Source organism: Geotrypetes seraphini, chromosome 3, assembly GCF_902459505.1.
Source record: "Geotrypetes seraphini chromosome 3, aGeoSer1.1, whole genome shotgun sequence".
Taxonomy (NCBI): Eukaryota; Metazoa; Chordata; class Amphibia; order Gymnophiona; family Dermophiidae; genus Geotrypetes; species Geotrypetes seraphini.
This window is the reverse complement of record NC_047086.1, coordinates 170137294-170156374: the sequence shown is the minus strand read 5'-3', so window position 1 is coordinate 170156374 and position 19081 is coordinate 170137294. Positions and strand designations below refer to the sequence as shown.

At 40.4% G+C, this 19081-nt stretch overlaps 1 protein-coding gene across 14 annotated transcripts in view; it reads right to left on the bottom strand.

Moving 5' to 3' along the window:
- Positions 1-18108, bottom strand: part of EYA4 (EYA transcriptional coactivator and phosphatase 4) — a 443388-nt gene extending 425280 nt beyond the window's left edge. For 3 of the 14 annotated variants that reach the window (XM_033939341.1, XM_033939338.1, XM_033939343.1), the window contains exon 1: positions 17889-18103. The gene's annotated coding sequence lies outside the window, so the exon portion shown is untranslated. Of the gene's footprint in view, positions 1-6527; positions 6653-17888 lie in introns of those variants that run through there. The other 11 variants (XM_033939344.1, XM_033939346.1, XM_033939333.1 and 8 more) reach the window with 8 other exon arrangements.
- Positions 18109-19081: the final 973 nt, after the last annotated feature.

Here is a 19081-nt window from a genome sequence, read left to right as displayed (position 1 = left end):
GTTAGGTCCCCTTAGTGATAAGCTATAATAGATTGCTGCTATTATCAGGACTTAGTATTGTAAGGAATTACTTTGTGTGTAAGAATTAGTCCTATTTACTAATTTACTTAGTGATTACTGTGTAATAATTGTGTGCTCAAATATATGTATGTATTCAGATATATTGTGAACAATAATTAGTGAATATATATATTTTTATATTTATAATAAAATATTTCACATAGCTTCGGTCTCTCTGTATTCATATAAGTTGGCATAAATCTGAATCTGTGATTGCAGTTATGGGATATCCTAGAAACAAGATGTGCATGTGACTTGTTTATGTTGCACTAATTAGTTATACCCATAAATCTGCCTACACACCAGGGACAATAATGGAGACTAAACAAACCAAGCTAAAATGAAAAGTACTGCAGACAACATGAGAAAGAAAATGAAACAAGCATTTTTGGACTGACCATCCTTAGTAAGCAACGGGAGACGTTTTCTATCAATCTTTTAAGCTACGCATTATCTAGGAGACACTGACAGCATATGCATGCCAAGTGTGAAGAATTTCGGTCAAGTCAATTCACTTTTATTTAATATACCTCAAATCACAACAGCTAAGCAGTTCAACAAGAATAAAATCAATGAGATCAGCAGGGGAACAAAAGGAGAGATAATACAAGAACCCCCGTCTGAAGAATCTGAAATGCAAGAATAATAAATGTATGACTAATATGAAAAGAACCAGATAACCAGTGTTTAATTAAGAGGAAGGGGTTGTGGTGTAGTGAGGGGAGCTGGTGTCCAGTAAATGCAATCCTCCCTGGCTTGAGCCTGCCTTCTGATCTTACTTCCTGGTTCCACAAACGGGAAATTAGAGCAGAGGAAGGGCTTCGGGATATCATGAGCAGTGGAGAGGAGTTCTTGTTCACTGCTGGTGAAGAAAAGAAGACTTTAAGTGGTATGGGAGAAGAGACCCACCCACTCCGTTGCAAAGGGGGTGGGAGGAGAGGATAGGTGCCAGCACCCCTGCCAAGATGACACTTGGGGCACTACACCCCTTCTCCACTATGCCACTGAAAGGGGGAAACACTTTCAAATTTTTTTAGCACCAATTATACATTTCACTGCGGTGCTTTGAATTACACTTCTCCCTTCGTATTCGCTGTGATAGGGGATTAACAGATCCGCAAATACAGAAAAACTGCAAATAACTTTTTCATTTGTTATTCGCTGTTTTTTACTTAAAAACCATCATGAATATGGTGAAACCGTGAATAACATGGTGGGAGACCTGGCCTGTTCCTAAAGGAGAGGCAAAACACAGTGAAGAAAGTGCTGGGAATCAACGATTTTCTCTATGCAAGCTGACGTAATTTGGGGGAAGGAGCCAGCAAGCTAAAAACCGTGAATAATCGAAACCATGATTGCTGAAACCGCGGATACGGAGGGAGAAGTGTAATTGTAAACAGTGAATCTGGTATAGAGTACTACTTTGAATGACAGAATTACAGTACCAGGGGCCGCTGAAAAATTCTCAGTTCAGCTGAGAAGAGAATGATGTGGAGCCATGAAACCTGCAAGTTATTCCACACTTTTCTTGACGCTTTTTGTTTCAATGATATGAAATGAAACTTGGTGTCAAGAAAAGTGTGGAATAACTTGCAAGTTTCATGGCTCCACATCATTCTCTTCCTGGTTGGACTGAGAACTTTTCAGCAGCCCCTCGTAATCAAGCTGTGAGATAATTAAAGAATGAACTCGACTGATCTTAATCAAGATTATTTTCTTGCCCCTATAAGGACAACCCCCAATAGTGTTTCCACCTTCCATGTTTTTCTGTCCTGTAACTATTGCAGTTCTTTCCCCCACCCCATACCTTAATCTGAGTGTTTGTTCAAGTTGTGTTAGTGTTGTGTTCAAATATGCTGTATGTATAATTCCCAATTTTAAGGCATTGTACAACACTTAGAAATCTGATAAGCTATCAAATCAAAATTTTAATAAACTTGAAACTTGACCTAGAAGATGGAGAGAGGAAGTTTTGAAATATGACCGAGCAAGTTGAAGGTGTGCATTATGAAAAATCATTTCTTGACCTACAGCTGAGATGTGTTCAGAGAAAGTTAAATGATCACCTACAGTCATTCCTGGAATCTTAATGGAGTTGCTGGGTTTTTTTTTGTTGTTTTGTTAGGGGGGGGGACAGAATTTGCACACCATCAAATAGTAGAAAAGTGACAAAGACAATGATCCACTTTGGGAGAAAAATAAAGCAATTGTTTTAGATGGATTGACTTTAAGTTTATTCTGCGCTATCCAGTCAGAAACTGTTGAGAGCTTATCAGAAATGACACCAAATTCCTGTGCAGAATGATTTTCAAAAAGAAATGAGTTGTGATTATCAGCTGCATAAATCATACAGAATGTTATCTCCACCGTTTGTAATAAGAGAGCAAGTGGAGGTAGAAAAATATTTAAAAGAACAGGGCCAAGCACTCAAACCTGAGGAACACCACATGTGAGATAGTGTCTATCAGAAAGAGAAGAAAATCAACCGACTCGAAAAGATCTCCTGTATAATTAAGACCTAAATATTTACACTGCACAAAGAAGGGTTGTTTCTGTGCAGTGTGAGGTGTAGGCACTTGACAACTATTACTAAAGGAACAATTCAGTAATTTGGTACCATTAAGTAGACACCACAACACTGTTCCCTCTGAGTGGGAGCCCTCCAACTGCAACTCCAACAGTGTGGGGGGGGGGAGGGGGAGGGGGACACAGTATGTCAATATTGTATTTTTCAGTCACTAGGGGCAGGCAAGTTCCCTGGAGTCCTGCATAGTTGGCCTGGATCTCATTATTGAAAATATGATAGTAAAACAGCCCCCCCTCCCCCCGCAGGCAGGACTGCAAATGAAACACTAGAAACATGACGGCAGAAAAAGGCCAAATGGGCCATCCAGTCTACCCATACAGAGGAACCATTATCTCTTCCTCTCTAGAAGAGATCCCATATGCCTATCCTACGCTTTCTTGAATTCAGACACAGTCTCCATCTCCATCATCTCTTCCGAGAGACTGTTCTACCCTTTCTGTTAAAAAAAAGTATTTCCTTAGATTACTCCAGAGCCTATCACCTCTTAACTTCATCCTATGCTCTCTCATTCCAGACTCGATTCATGCGCATTTAGGTATTCATGCGCATTTACGCCACGTAGGTATTTAAATGTCTCTATCATATCTCCCCTCTCCCACCCAAAGTATACAGATTGAGATCTTTAAGTCTGTCTCCATACGCCTTATGACGAAGACCACACACCGTTTTAGTAGCCTTCCTCTGGACCCACTTTTGCTCAGTTTAGAGGGAACAATGCTCCACAATGGTGTAGGCTTAGCATCAATTCTATAATGGCACTTAAGCACGATAGAGTACACTTAAGCATGATAGAGTACAAGTGCAAACCCACAGTTAGGTGTAATTAAGTTAGGTCAATGGCTGGTGTATGTAGACATTCGTTCATGCACTAAGCAATGTGTGCAACTAACATTATATAAGCTGGGAGTATTGTTTGGCGACATGCTCCATTTATATGTATGCCCCCTTGTAGAATAGTGCCTAGAGCTTAAAGGCATGTCACTGATGATTATTAGCACCCACGACCTGTGCAAATAGAAACATAGAAACATAGAAAATGGTGGCAGAAAAGGGCCATAGCCCATCGAGTCTGCCCATTCCAAGTGCCCGCCCCCTGAATTTACTCCCCTAAAGATCCCACATGAGCATCCCATTTTCTCTTAAAATCCGTCACACTGCTTGCCTCAATCACCTGCAGTGGGAGCCTGTTCCAATGATCCACCACTCTTTCGGTGAAGAAGTACTTTCTGGAGTCGCTATGAAACTTCCCTCCCCTGATTTTCACCGGGTGCCCTCTGGTGGTCGAGGGTCCCACGAGACAGAAGATATCATCTTCCAACTCGATGCGACCCGTGATGTACTTGAACGTTTCAATCATGTCTCCCCTCTCTCTTCGCTCTTCAAGTGAGTACAGCCGCAATTCTTTTAGTCTTTCTTCGTATGTCAGATCCTTGAGTCCCAAGACCATCCTGGTGGCCATTCGCTGAACCGACTCGATCCTCAGTATGTCCTTACAGTAGTGTGGTCTCCAGAATTGGACACAGTACTCCAAGTGAGGCCGCACCATGGATCTGTATAACGGCATGATGACTTCAGGTCTCCTGCTGACAAAACCTCTACGGATACAACCCATCATTTGTCTTGCCTTGGAGGAAGACATACTTCTAGGCATTCATTTATAGAATTGCCCTGTAAACCTCTAACAGCAATTGCATGTGCACGTGCCAGAAAGCTGGCCTCTGAAAGAGAGAAAACCTCAGAGAATATCATCACTCTGACAAATTTGCAACATGCAGGGCCAAGTGCACCAATGGGTTTTCCTTTTTAAAATGAAATGAAGGAAAAGAGCTAATGCGACACGGGGACAAATTTTTCCCCCGTCCCCATGGGAACTCATTTTCTAGTCCTGGCGAGTTCTTTTCCTGTCCCTGCCCCAGCAAGCTCTGTCCGCATCTGCACAAGCCTCAAACACTTTAAAATGGTGGTTAAGGCAGAGCTTACAGGAATGGGACAAGGACGACAGCAAAACTCAAGGGGACGGGATGGGGAAATTGGGGGGGGGGGGGGGTCCTGTGGGGTTGGGGACATATTTGTCCCCCTGTCATTCTGTACATCTGACCCTATATCATGTACTCTGTATGCCTCTGCTACTTTGACTTTCTATTGGTAGCACACCAGGTGGGTACCTGCCTCTTCCAAAGTCATACCACACATAAAACTAGCAACAGAAGAACCCAATTTCAAGTGAGAATATTAATCACATGTGCCCACAGTGTTTGCAACATGTGTGGAAAAAGTGTAGCTTCTTTAGCAAACAGTTAAGTGTTTTTCTGCTTGTATACAAGTCTTGCTTTTAACAGAACTGCCAGAGACATGCCTCACATAGTCTGATAAAATTAGACCAACATGACTTGCCTCACTAACAAATACGATTACTATGTGCTGCAATATTTCGCTGGAAGATTGCTAGAAAGAAAATTATAGCTACTACTCAGTATTCCAAAATGCACGAATGCCTGCTTTCAGGCCAGATTATATTGCAAATTTAACATCCACTTTAAATAAAATCTTCTAGACAGGTCTCCGATAATTTTGGGCTACTCTGGAAGCAGCCACAAACATGTGCCAAGAAATTAATAAATTGCATTCTTCTCTGTGGTTCGGATTTATCTTTATTAAGCTCTGATCTCACAAACCAAACCTTTTTCACAAACACATGCAATCTGTTGAAATCAATGAAATCTACTGCAGAGCTTGGGACACAGTTTCTGGCCTTAAGCTGCTGCAAGAATTCCACCTGCTCTCCTTATTACAGACTTTTCAAATTAAAGAGAAATTTTAAAGAGCTGCCTAATGAATGGTACATTATGTTTTCTCTACGGGCATAGAAACAGAAGAGTCAGATTTTCAGGAAATCCGCACTGCAAACATAAGCCTATCTTGTATACAAACAGAACAAAACCCATTACAGCTTATAGTACTGGATCAGTTTTCATGCACAGAATGCCCATAATGGTGAACAGTTAAGAACATAAGAGTTGCCCTACTGGGAGGGACTGAAGGTCCACCAAGCCCAGTATCCTGTTTCCAACAGTAGCCAACCCAGGTCACAAGTATGTGGCAAAATCCCAAGGAGTAAAACAGATTTTATGCTGCTTATACTAGGAATAAGCAATGGATGTCCCCAAGTCCTACTTAATAACAGCTTAATAAACCCTTTTTTTAAAACCCTGCTAAGCTAACTGCTTTCACCACATTCTCTGGCAAAAAAAATTCCAAACTGTCAATTATTTCATCCAAAGAAGCAGAAACATATAATAAACAAGGTGGGATGTAAAGTAATATCCTGATCAATAAAGAAAATTGTATTATTCTTTTTTAAATGTGTGGCCTGTTATTTCAAAAGATCAAAGTGGATGCCAAATAATATACATACTACATGTAAAATATTCATTAAAAACATTAGAACAAAATAAAACGCAAACATCATACATCAGATCTGTTTGAACATGATTAATCAGAAGAGTTTTCTTATTTGTTCACATGCAGTTCAGTATGTCTTAGGGTAGAATTATTTCTGAGTTCCTTATATTGTACACTACTATTACAACAGCATTTGGCATTAAGCAACAAGTGAAAAAGAACACAGAATAAGCATAAACAGAAAGTCCTCATGCAATCCTGAAATCAATAAATAAAATGTTCAAATTAGAATTGCAACTTTGCAAATATGTGAAAATATCAGCAGTTATGCTTGTCTAAAAAAGGATTAGGGGGAAGATTAGGAAAGACTTTTTCCTATACTGCAGGAAAACATTTAAGTGACAGCAACAGTTCCATGATACTAATACATCACAAAATGCACCACCAGACACAAAAAACAGTCAGCTTATAGACTTACGAAGCTCAGGAAATCTGCAGCTTTACTGGTCTGGTTAAAGTCTCATCTCCACCCAATTACTCTTCCAGTTTCCACTTCAGTTTTACTTTTAGACCCTACAGCAAGAGTGTCCAAGCACAGTCCCTGATGGCTACAAATAGGTCAGGCTTTCACCGTGCCCCTAATAAAAATGTCTGGGATGGATTTGCATACAGTGGAGGAAATATGCTAGCAAATATAGCTCATGCATATTCATTAGGTATATCCTGAAAACCCAACCTGTTTACAGCACTCCAGAACAGACCTTGAGCTCCCTGCCATATAGTATGGGCAAAAGCTGGCATTTGGATCAGGAAACCTCTCTATTCAATGGAGAGCAATGATCCTCACTGCCTTACAACACTGTCACCTGAGTGCCAAAAGAGGCGGCCATGCAAACCCTCACTATTTTTCTCAATGGTCCAAGCACCCACAACAGAAGCAGTCAAATTTTATTAAAATATGGAAAAGATTTTTAACAAGTCAAAATATTGAACATTATATAAATGCGACCAGTCATTTTTGATTTGCTCTTGCTGGCCTATTATTTCTTGTCATTCAGCTGCCAAATGGGATTGTGTAGTAAAACAAGAAGGAAAAAGAACAAGGCCAAAAAGGTACTTTACAAAAACTTCCGTTGGAATTCTTCCTCAGAATTAACTATAAAATCACCACTTCTTGACCAAACGAACAATGTGCTAAACAGCTATAACTAAACAAAATGGTACTTGTGCTTGGTTTTTAGAAAAAAACCCAAAATACTTCTTTCACCACATCACTCAGAGGTTGCACCATTCAAAGGACGATTGGTTCTTTCCAATGTCAAATGCAGGTAGAAAACAGTGTTTACTTCATAAACTAATAACGGGTGTGGCCTGCACTTTGGACACATATACTGTATATGTGTGTGTGGCGGGGTGAGGGTGGGGGGAGGTCATCCAGAATATAACTTCTGAAACTAGTCTGATCATTTTGAGACCAGAAGACTTGCTAGCCAAATGTAATACTCCAAATGACAGCCGACATTTAATGTGGACAAATGCAAAGTGATGCCCATTGGGAAGAATAACCTAAATCATAGTTACCAGATGTTAGGGTCCATCTTGGGAGTCAGTGCCCAAGATAAAGATCTGGGTATCATTGTAGACAATATGCTGAAACCATCCACCCGATGTGTAACAGTGGCCAAAAAAATCAAACAAGACGCTAGGAATTATTAAAAATGGGATCATTAACAAGACTAAGGGCTCCTTTTACTAAGGTGCGCTAGAGTTTTTAGCGCGCGCTGAAGATTAGCGCACGCAAACCCCGCACTAAACGGAAAATACTGACGCAAGCTCTATGGAGGCGTTAGCGTCTAGCGCGCGCGCTAAAAAAGCTATTGCAGCTTAGTAAAAGGAGCCCCAAGGCTCTTCAGCTTTGAAAAGACACAGCTGAGGGGAGATATTTGATTGAAGTCTACAAGATCCTGAGTGGTGCAGAATAGGTACAAGTGGATCAATATTTTTTTACTCAATCTAAAAATTACAAAGACTAGTGGACACTCAGTAAAATTACAGGGAAATACTTGTAAAACCAACAGGAGGAAATATTTTTTCACTCAGAGGATAGTTAAGCTCTGGAACACATTGCCAGAGGATGTGATAAGAATGGTTAACGTAGGTGGTTTTAAAAAAGGTTTGGACAAGTTCCTGGAAGAAAAGTCCATAGTCTGCTAATGAGACAGACAGGGGGAAGCCACTGCTTGCCCTGTATTGGCAGCATGGAATGTTGCTACTATTTCGGTTTGCAGACCGTTGGTCACAGGATAGAAGTTTTCCAATAAGTATTTCTTCAAGTACTGATCATATTTCTTCAATCTGATTAATTCGGAAGAAGAGGCAGCCATTTCTTACAAATCCCCCGAGGAAGATCCATGCAGGATTGAAACGCCATCACCAACAGGCATCGGGAGTTTATATTCAATATTCCAGCACTGGTGGTGGCTGGTTCCACCCAAGATATGTGTTGCCTTCTTTCTTAAAGGATATTCTATTCATTTAAATTTTTTTAAAAGGGTTTTGCATATATAACACACAAGAAAAAGTTTTTTTTGCATTTTTTTGCACTAGTGGATAATCAATTTAGATGGTGGGAAGGAGGGGTAGAGCATAGATGATTATAACATCAAATTCAGGATGCGGACCTGGAATGATATCTAGATCATAGGAGGTCCTATGATCTGATTCATCTAATATGTTATGAAATGCTCACCTCCAACCCCGAGTAAGAAATTCACATAGAACTCTTAGTTGGAAACGTCATTCAATTGATAGAAAATGACCTTTTGATAAATTTTGTTAAAATCTGTGTGAAACAGTATAAAAGTAGTAGCTATTTTTTTAGCACCTCTGAGAACCTTTAAAGTTTTGGCATATAGAGGTCCTTGTAAACATCATGTTATCCATTTTCTCTATACAGCTTATATTGGGTAAGATAGAATTTTAGGTCTAATCTTTTCACTATTTCGGTTTTTGCCAGGTACTTGTGACCTGGATTGGCCACCATGAAGATGGGATACTGGGCTAGATGGACCATTGGTCTGACCCAGGAAGGCTATTCTTATATTCTTAACAGGTTCAGCTGCTTTTTGGCCTGTACCTAAAATTTATCAGTATAATATTGACTATGTTCACAAAGTCCTTCACTGTGCAATCCATAAAATTGAAAGAGATACAGATTCCTTGTCTCTTAAGCTCATAGCTCTGAGGGGGTGCTCCAAAACTGTAAGTTTACCACAGGACCCTGGTATGATCTTATGAGTGAAATACTTTACTATCAATTATTTATAGTCCCTTTCCATTTAAACTGGCTGCATCCTCTTTACTAGTTTTTTTTAAGCATGCCAGAGGATTGACAGTGATTAATGGTTTGAAAAAAAAAAAAAAAAAAAAGAACTGCAAGGAAAGAAAGGTTCCCTCAAAATGTCTTAAAGCCACAAATGTACATCACCAAGTCGAAATCCTCCAAGAAACCACAGCTGGAACTACAGGCTGGCGCCAAAAATGTGATTCTGAAAGACAAGCACCTAATGCGAGCTAAAACAATCACTAACTGAATTTCCCTGACTTCACAGAGCCTGGACAGAGAATCTCAAAATGTCCTTCGACTTGAACAGCAACAAGGCCTATAATCTGGGCTTATTAAGAGTCCGCGGCAGAGCTGAGCGTTTCAAATAACAAACTGTTCTATTATGTTTTGAAGCTGGGAGATCAATTAGCACTTTTCAAAGGCATGAAGGTTACAGCAGGACAAATTTACACTATATCTCATTTACCCCCTTCCCCCACACTTTTCTAAAAGCATAGTGCAATTTATAGCGCCGGCAGCAGTGGTAGCAGCTCGGACGCTCATATGAATTCTATGAGCGTCTGCGCTGTTACCGCCATGGCCAGCACTAAAAACTACGTTATACTTTTGCAAAAAGGGGGGGGGAGGGGCTAGGCCCCCTTCTATCAAGCTGCATTATGGTTTATAGATTTATATTCCATCTTTAATCAAGGCATATTACAGCCAAACACACAAAATTAAAAAATAACAAAACAAAATAAACATGTAAAAAAATCCCATCAAAATAGCCAATTCATATAAAAGGCATCTACCATCATACTTCATCTTACAAATGATGCTTTAACAACTTTTTTTTAATTTATTTACACAAATCTTTTTGTTGCTTGAATTATTCTGGCAGCCTGTTCCACTCAGCATGTCCTGCGTTAGATTAAAAAAAAATAAAATAAAAAATTGAGTCGCTGTGGTAAAAGATTCAATGCTCATAGGAATTCTATGAATGTTGGCGCTTTTACTGCGGCAGCCTGCGATTAAAAAAAAACAACAAAAAACCCTAATGCAGCATGATAAAAGGTGGCCTTTTTAATATGAATTTGGTTTAATTTTATTAATACTTATATCATCTCAAAGAAATTTATATATGTATAATCAGAGACTTTGCCACAATTTTAACAAATAAGAAAATACAATTCAAAATTTAAACAATGCACTGGCTCTTAACAGTCCTCATTAGGGACAGCCAATTCACATATCAGAGAGAGTGACTTACTTTGAAAATAAACTAAAAGAAAACAGAATTATACATGAAATATTGTAGTGTTACTTCTTCCATTAATTAAAGGACCTTATAATTAGAGTCAATCACTTAAGCTATTCGACAGAAGGGGGCGGACATTAGTACTCTTTTTCCCTCGAGAAAATATCTTAATTGGGAGGGTTCATAGAAAATATAAGATGTTTGATCAAAATAGATCATACACTTACATGGGTATCTTAATAATAATAAAATAATAATAATTTATTTTTATATACTGCCATACCTGAAAGTTCTAGGTGGTTCCCAACAATTAAGCATAGTACAAACAATGCAAATCATTTGAGATTCAACAAGTTATATGCAGTATAAGGAGAAATACATACAATCTAAAAGAGATACAAGCAATTTTAAAATGGAATAAAAAAATGTTAGAATAATAAAATACATTAAGAACCTAATCTGTTGAATAATTGAGTTTGTATCTGTTTTCTAAAATCAAGATAAGAGGAGGCTTCTAACACAGTATTGGCAAGCCATAAATTCAATTTGGCCGCCTGAAAAGAAAAGGTTCTTTCAAGGAACCTTTTGTTATGACATAATTTTAATGAGGGGTATGCAAACAAGTGTATTCTTTGAGAACTCTTGTTAGTGTAACTCAATGTAAAACGAGGGATAAGATAACTCGGTTGCATGCCAAATACTGTTTTAACTGAAATCTAGCTCCCAAAGCAATCACAAACTGCCTCATTTCTAGAAACTGTTTTCTCCTGGTTTGTGTTATTTTCGAGACATCTGGAAACATGGAAATATTACTATCCCCCCAAAAATCACCTCTTTCAGCCTAAAAAGGAGCCTAAGGAGTGATTCTTTATCCTGGTGAAAAACAAAAGTAACCAGAAGTGTCGAGCGACTTATAACTTCGTCCCCAGGGGTTTCCAGGATTCCTGTTATGTTCAATGGACTTGGGGAATCAGGTTGAGCCATGGGGGCAGAAGCTACTTTTTTCTTTGAGATTGGTAGGAAATATATTTTTTGAAGAGGAGGAAGTCCATCTGCCGGGTACTTAATTTATAAACTGCTTTTATGAATGCTTTATGCAAAGCAGGGTATGAAATAGATATCATCACAATATAAAAAGCAAACAAAACATATACTAGCACTACTATTAATAATTTCTACAGCACTACTAGACATTAGCAATGTAGAAGAGACAGTCTCTGCTCAAAAGAATTTACAATCTAGTCAAGGCTGTATACACATCTCCCTCCGTATTCACTCTGATAGGGGATTAACAGACCCCGCGAATACAGAAAAACTGCGAATAACTTTTTCATATGTTATTTGCTGGTTTCTATTAAAAACCATCGTGAATATGGTGAAACCGCGAATAAAGTGGTGGCAGACCTGGCCTGTTCCTGAAGGAGAGGCAGAACATGGTGAAGAAAGTGCTGGGAATCAGCGACTTTCTCTGTAAATGCTTGGAATCGGTGATTTCTCTATGCAATTTGGGGGGGGGGGGAGGAGCCAGCAAGCTAAAAACCGCAAATAATTGAAACCACGATTGCTAAAATAATGAATGCAGAGGGAGAAGTGTACATACAAGGCCTGAGAGTGGCATAGTAAAGGAGGGCGTGGTGGGGGGGGTGTCCGCCCAAGGCACGGTCTTCCTAAGAGGGGGTGCGGTCTTCCTTCTCCTCTCCGCCCCCCACTCCTCTCCTTGCTGCGTGCCCCCCTTGCCCTCCCCACATCTTATTTTACTTCCCCAGCGCGAGGTTGCTGCCCACGTCGGCATCGGTGATCTCTCTGATGTAACTTCTGGGACCTGTGCCTAGGAAGTTACGTCAAAGGGTGCGCCGACACCGACGTGGGCATACTGTTCACACCGGAGAAGTTAAAAAGATACGGGGTGGGGAATTGGACACAAGAGGGTAAGGGAGGGGCGCCATGGCCCCGGGTGCCTCTCACCCTTACTACACCACTGGGGCCTGATTCTGGAAACAGCGTCTGCCGCAGTAGGCACCCGCAAAATTGACACCTACCATGTGTCAATCACCTGTAGGCGCAGCATCCAGAAGCGTGTCTACTTGTTGTACAGATGTCTTAAATACAGGCCAGTGTTTTATAGGCCTACATTTAAGGCATCTGACTTGCACCTATGGAAGCGCTTAGGCAAGACTAAGGACACCTAGGATCACTTCCGGCATAAGCCATGCCTACGCTGGCCTTAGGTGTCCTTAGGCATGCCTAAACACTTCTGTAGGTGTGTGTCAGATGCCTATGGTGTAGGTATTATTTGCCAAATTCATTTTTTTTAAACGCCTGTCCTGATTGGTTCATTAGAAAGCGGTAGGACCCCTACAATCGGGACGCCATTTTGAGAATCGGGCCCACATTATAGAATGTCAGCAAAATGCACAGTATTAACAAACAGTATTAACAAACAATAAATTCCCTGAAAGCTCTTCCCACTTTCCACCCATCGTGTAACCTAGCTCAAACTGTTCCCAAAAGTTATAACCCCTCTTTATAACAACTTGAGACCAGTAAATTAACCTTCATTCTTATGAGCACGTGGCATTCAAAACTGGACCTGCTGTACAACGCCTTGGGTGAATCTTTTCATAAAGCTGGTTAAAAATTCCCAATAAATAGATAAAATCATAAGGCATCTCCTGTTTTTATCTTATGTTGTTTCCTTGTTGGGGGGGGGGAGAAAACCCCCCCCACACAATTTTTTTTTAGCTCTTGCCAACAAATAATGACAATTTTACCAGAAGACTACCAGAATCATAAAATGAAAAAGTTCTCTGAAATACTGACACCCTACTATCGGCAGTTGCATTGGCTACCTATGGAAGCAAGCGTAAAGTTTAAGTTCGCCTGCTTCTGCATTATACGGACTTGCCCCTAAATACATAACTGACCTCTTCTCCTTCTCAGCCAACAGACACAAGAGAAGCTCACATCCCAACTTTGTTTCTACCTCCCCCCCCCCCCCCCAGTTAGAGGTTGCAAACTGAAAAAAACATCACGAACACCTTCTCTCACATCAAGCAGCAATATGGGGCAAAGATCTAGAACAATTGCTAGCATCCACTACTTATGAGTTTAGGAAGCGTCGAAAAACTGTTCCTAAAGTATCTGAACAACTGACCCTATCACCCCTTTCTCCTCAACAATGATTTTCTTGTCCTACTAATCACTTTCTTCCACCTCTCTTAAGCTCAATCAACTTGTACCTTTGCTTAATCTTTGTAAACCGCTTAGAACATCATGGTATTGCGGTATATAAACTGTTATTATTATTATTAAGATAAATTACTGTATATCTTAGAAAGGGAATAAGAAAAATAGCTGTCACTGGTTAGCTGCACGGGACTCATTCCATAATGCAATAAACCTAACTCTGATCTATGCATTTAATGATTTAAATCTAATAATATATTTATTTATTTATTCAATTTTTCTATACCGTTCTCCCAAGGGAGCTCAGAACTGTTTACATTAATTTATTCAGGTACTCAAGCATTTTTGCCTGTCTGTCCCAGCAGGCTCACAATCTACCTAATGTACCTGGGGCAATTAAGTGACTTGCTCAGGATCACAAGGAGCAGCATGGGTTTGAACCCACAACCCCAGGGTGGTGAGGCTGTAGGTTTAACCACTGCGCCACCCATAAATATCATAACATTACACATTTGTGTAGTATGAAACTTATGACACCCACTTAAAAGAAAGGCTTCAATGAGCTTTGCCTGTTCACGTAATAAAAGAAAAAGCTAGGTTGATTTTTACTCCAGTTAATTTGTTGCATCCAGACCTCAAGTTCGGATATCATGGTGGTCTAGGCTGTTTTATTAAAAGCCACGACAGGCTTCTCCACCTATGCTAAAGTGGACTGGTGCCCCCTGTTTTGAAACAATCCAACAGACACCTTGATTCTTGACACATTAAGATATGGCTCCATGAAGGGAAATGCATCTGCTGACTGCCAATATCCGTTTCATTCATTGAGCAATAAAGTCCCATGCTTTGGTACCGGAGGCGATTAATTAGCAATTCTAAAGGTGATTTTTATTTTTTTCCTATTTTCCACATCATTTCAAAATACTTAAACAATATCATGACAGTGTTTCCAGTTGTCCCCCCTAAAGTTTTAGTGCAAACAGATTATTTATAATTGCAGTTGAGCACAGGGCTGCAAACGTCCCTTTTTGTCTATTTCTTCATCTAGTGATTTGAACTATTTCCTACTAGTCAGTGCCTAATTTTAAGTGCTTTAACAGCTCTATGAAATACGATCAGCAGCTGCGACGTAAGACTTTGCTGAACGCACTATACAGCTGAGCTGCAGCGAGCTCTCCTTCACCAGGGAATCCGAAAATCGATCAAACAGGGAGGCATCGCACACCCCGCTCAAAGCACCATTCCCCCAAAGCATCTTACCAAAGTTCACTTTCTCGGGTATCTGGTGCAAATGGTCCCTCCCCCCCCCCACTTCTTCTCACACACTTCCAGGGGAATTGAAACTGCGAAAGCCCAGGAGCCAAACTGGTTTCGGGTCCCTAGTGAGGGTGGAAGAACCCCTCCCCCGACATTATTCTACGTTTTGATCTTGGTCAATTCAGTTTAGTATAGAAAGGAGCGCTAGCGTTTTTAGCGCGCGCTAGCTGAAAAATTACCGCCTGCTTATAAGGAGGCGGTAGCGGCTAGCACGCATGGCGATTTAGCGTGCGCTATTCCATGTGTTAAGGCCCTAACGCACTTTTGTAAAAGGAGCCCTAAATGTTAATATACAGTGCTGGTAGCACTATAAAAATGATGATTAGTCATAGCAAAGAATTGTGATCGCCTTGTAGCCCACTTGGATGTGTAAAAGTAAGGTTACAGATGTGAGATGCACCTTCTGTTGGTCTAACGATTTTATTTTATGTTTGAGAAGGTTTGAAGAATTATTCTCTCTCCATCAGGTCAGTATAATAATAATAATAATAACTTTATTCTTCTATACCGCCACAATACAGAAACTGAATAGTGTGATGGCTGTGTTAGTCCAAAGGAAACTCTACAGCTAATGGCAAATGTATTAATTAGTCAAATAAAAAGGGACCACCTGTACCCTGTACATAGATTACAGTACAGTACAGTACAGTATTAAAAAAAAAATCAATGGCAGAAGCAAAAATCTATGGAAAAGTTATTCTATGGAATATTCATATTATAAACTTTATTGATTTTCAAAACTTAGATAGTGCAATACGAATAGTAAATCAGAAAAACTGCCCAAAACACACTATTAACTATACAACTATTATATTAAACAATCATTTTCTCCAATTCCTCATCTTCATTCTTAATGTAATAATATATATGATGTAATTACAAATTATAAGTAAATAATTTAACTATTCCAAAATACATTTCCCTCCCTGGATGTGTAAGGAAATCTAATGAAAAAGAAATATGACCCTTATTATAATGCAATATTCGTGTTCTTTCACTCACAATTGCATTTCAGTTCAAAAATGTATCACGATCACAGAGCATGCAAAATGCAGAACTTGTACTCCTTAAAAGTTGCAATATTCCACGGTCGCGATTGAAAGAGTAAATAAAGCAAATGTTTACAATGAGAAACTAATCAGGTGGGTGAGGAGCAAGAAAGCTCAACATACAGTAAAAGTTACGGTCTGTACAAAAACAGATGCTAAATTTGCAACAGATTTAGGGGCCTAATTCTTGGTTGTTTCAGAAATCAAAGGCTTTCCTCGTGCTTTAGTCTAAACTAGAGTTTATAAACTACAGCCTATAAAACCTTACAAAAAACAGACATTCCGCGTGAATAACGCGTCTTAACTTTGCTGAGCGCAGTCTTGCTTTTGATCAGATTAAAAATCTTCTTTAAAAAAAGTGTATCTTTCCTAGCGCAACCCTTCTGAGTAATAAAGGTCTGGAAATATTTACTCCCCTCGGTTTGAACTTGTAGCTACGCCAGCATTTTATTTTGCAGACTTTAGAAATGATACAAATCTCTGGAAGTAGTCTTCTCGGAAACAAATCAGTGTTTCGTTAGCTTACTGCATTTTTTTTTTTTGCATGTTTCGGGTTAAGCTGCAGTCACTCTCAATCCGCAATAACAACTGGAGAATGTAAACTATTTTGACAATACGGTCGACGTCTCGTCTCAGAATGCAGGTGAAGATTGCATTAGGGCGGTATCATTTTTCTTCTGGCCGCTAGCAATAATCTTTACAAGCTGAGCAATTTCTTTAAACCTTGTAAAGCTAATCACCGCTACAACACTGTAAATGCATTGCCCCCCTCCCCAATAATACAAAATACGCCCACATAGAAACTGACAGTTCTTTAGAAGAAAGAGGCGAAGTGGCATCTCTCCCCCCCCCCCACCCCCCCCACACACACACACTTAACTGTATCCTATGAAATTCAACCTGGCGGGATTGTTTTTACTAGCGAATTTTAGCTGTGTCCGCAATGACAGCGAGAAAGGCAAACTGATGGCCAAGAGCCTATTGGGTTTGAAATGGAGAATAATCCTAACAGATCAAGTATAAACACACAGACTCCACGTGCGTCTGTTGTCCCAAAACCATAACAGTGCCATTTAGCGCCACGGTACATAAATGAAATCAAACCAGGAGCCGAGAGGAAAGGCCGATCCATAGATTTTTCTCTTGCTCAAGCATTCACCAGAGAAAGGGGGGGGGGGGGGGAAGTCTTTCTAATCATTGCAATAATGGTCTCCAAAATATATATTTCAACAAACAAATAAATAATCCTTCCTATGTAATAGTAGTAGGGGTATTTTCAAAGATGCGACACAAATGCACGGCTTTTCCAGCTTGTGCAACTGGGATGCACGTCTAATTTGTACAAAAAAAACAAAACAAAAAACCCTTTAGCAGCACAACAAGAAAAGTGTATGTGTAACCTTTTGAGAAGTTGCATCAAATTTGTACGTTGTAATGGTTTTTCACAGCAGATTAAGACTGAGGGCTACCCTGTCGGCTCAAATCTTCCCGGAGAACACACTATTAAGGAACACTGCAGCGCCGATCAGGGGTTCCCCCGGAGAAAGACGTTCAAGCTCTTCTAAAACGTGTTTAAAAAAAAAAAAATCTGACAGCTTTAGATAACGACAAACAACTCCACCAATACAACTTTTTTTTATCTTCCTAAAAGTTGCAATAAAAACAAAAGGGAGAGAGAGAAGGGGGGGGGGGGAAGCCACGGACCCTTCAATGGATGCGAGTCATTTCGTGCTCGTCGCTCTTCCCAACCCCTCGGGCGCTGCGCTCTCTCTCCTCCGGACCAAAGCGAAGGGGGCCGCCGCAGTCCTTCCGAGCCCCAGCGCCAGTGCCCAGCTCCGGCTCTCCCAGCCCAGCCGCCGCCGAGCCGCCCTCTACCTGCGGGAAGGAGGAGGGAAGGCGAAGCCCTGCCCCCGGGGAGGGTCTCACCCTGTGCCCTAGGAGGACAGCTCTTCCCCGGCTGTCTGCTCTCGTTCACTTGTAGAGGCAGGGAAAGAGCCTCGTCCTATCCCGCACCGTGGGGGCCAGGGACTTCTGCAGCGGCGGACTGGACGGGCCTGGGCTCCAGGACGCGGGTGGCCAGCCCCCCCTCCCCCCCCCCCCGAGATCAGTAGGAGCTTGACCAGGGCAAGGGTCACGGCCTCTGGACACCTCCAGGACAAGGGTTACAATAAGTCCTGGTAATGGTCCTGCCTCTCTCCAGGGCAGAGGCCATAATCACCAAGGGGGTGCTGAAAAGTTCTCAGCCCAACCAAACAACCTCCTAAATTCTGCCACTGTAACTTAAAAGAGCACTCTGTATTTCCTTAAGTGCCAATTTGCAGAAAAAAAAAAAATTCTACCGGTTGTTGGTTTTTGGTGTTTTTGTTTTTTTTAAACATTGTTTCAGATCATTGAATGAACACTATGTCATTCTTTTCTGGTTGGGATGAGAACTTTTCAGCACCCTCTCATATTGTGAAGAGTTTCAGTGTCTGGTAACCAGAGCCCAGAATTGTGATGTCATAACGCCTCATTCCACCAATAAGAGACAACCTCATCAGTGATGTCACAATGGCTTGATTGTCATATTTGGCTCAATTGTATTACATAGGAGAGGATGCTGAAAAGTTCTCTCAGCCCAATCAACTAACTTGAGGTTTTGTAAAGGCGATATATTAAGTTAATCAAATAAAAAAGGTATTTTTATTTTCCTTTATGTGGTTTATCCCTTTTTTTTTAAGTTCAATCTGTTTTATTATATTTCAGTAAACAATAAGAAACATAACATATGGATCTGGAATGGCCAAGTTGTCGCCCCCTCACCCTTACCTTCACCCCCATGATCATCAAGCCCTATGCTTACTTATCAAGTTTCATATAACCCCACAATAATGTCATTAATAAATAAATCACAGACA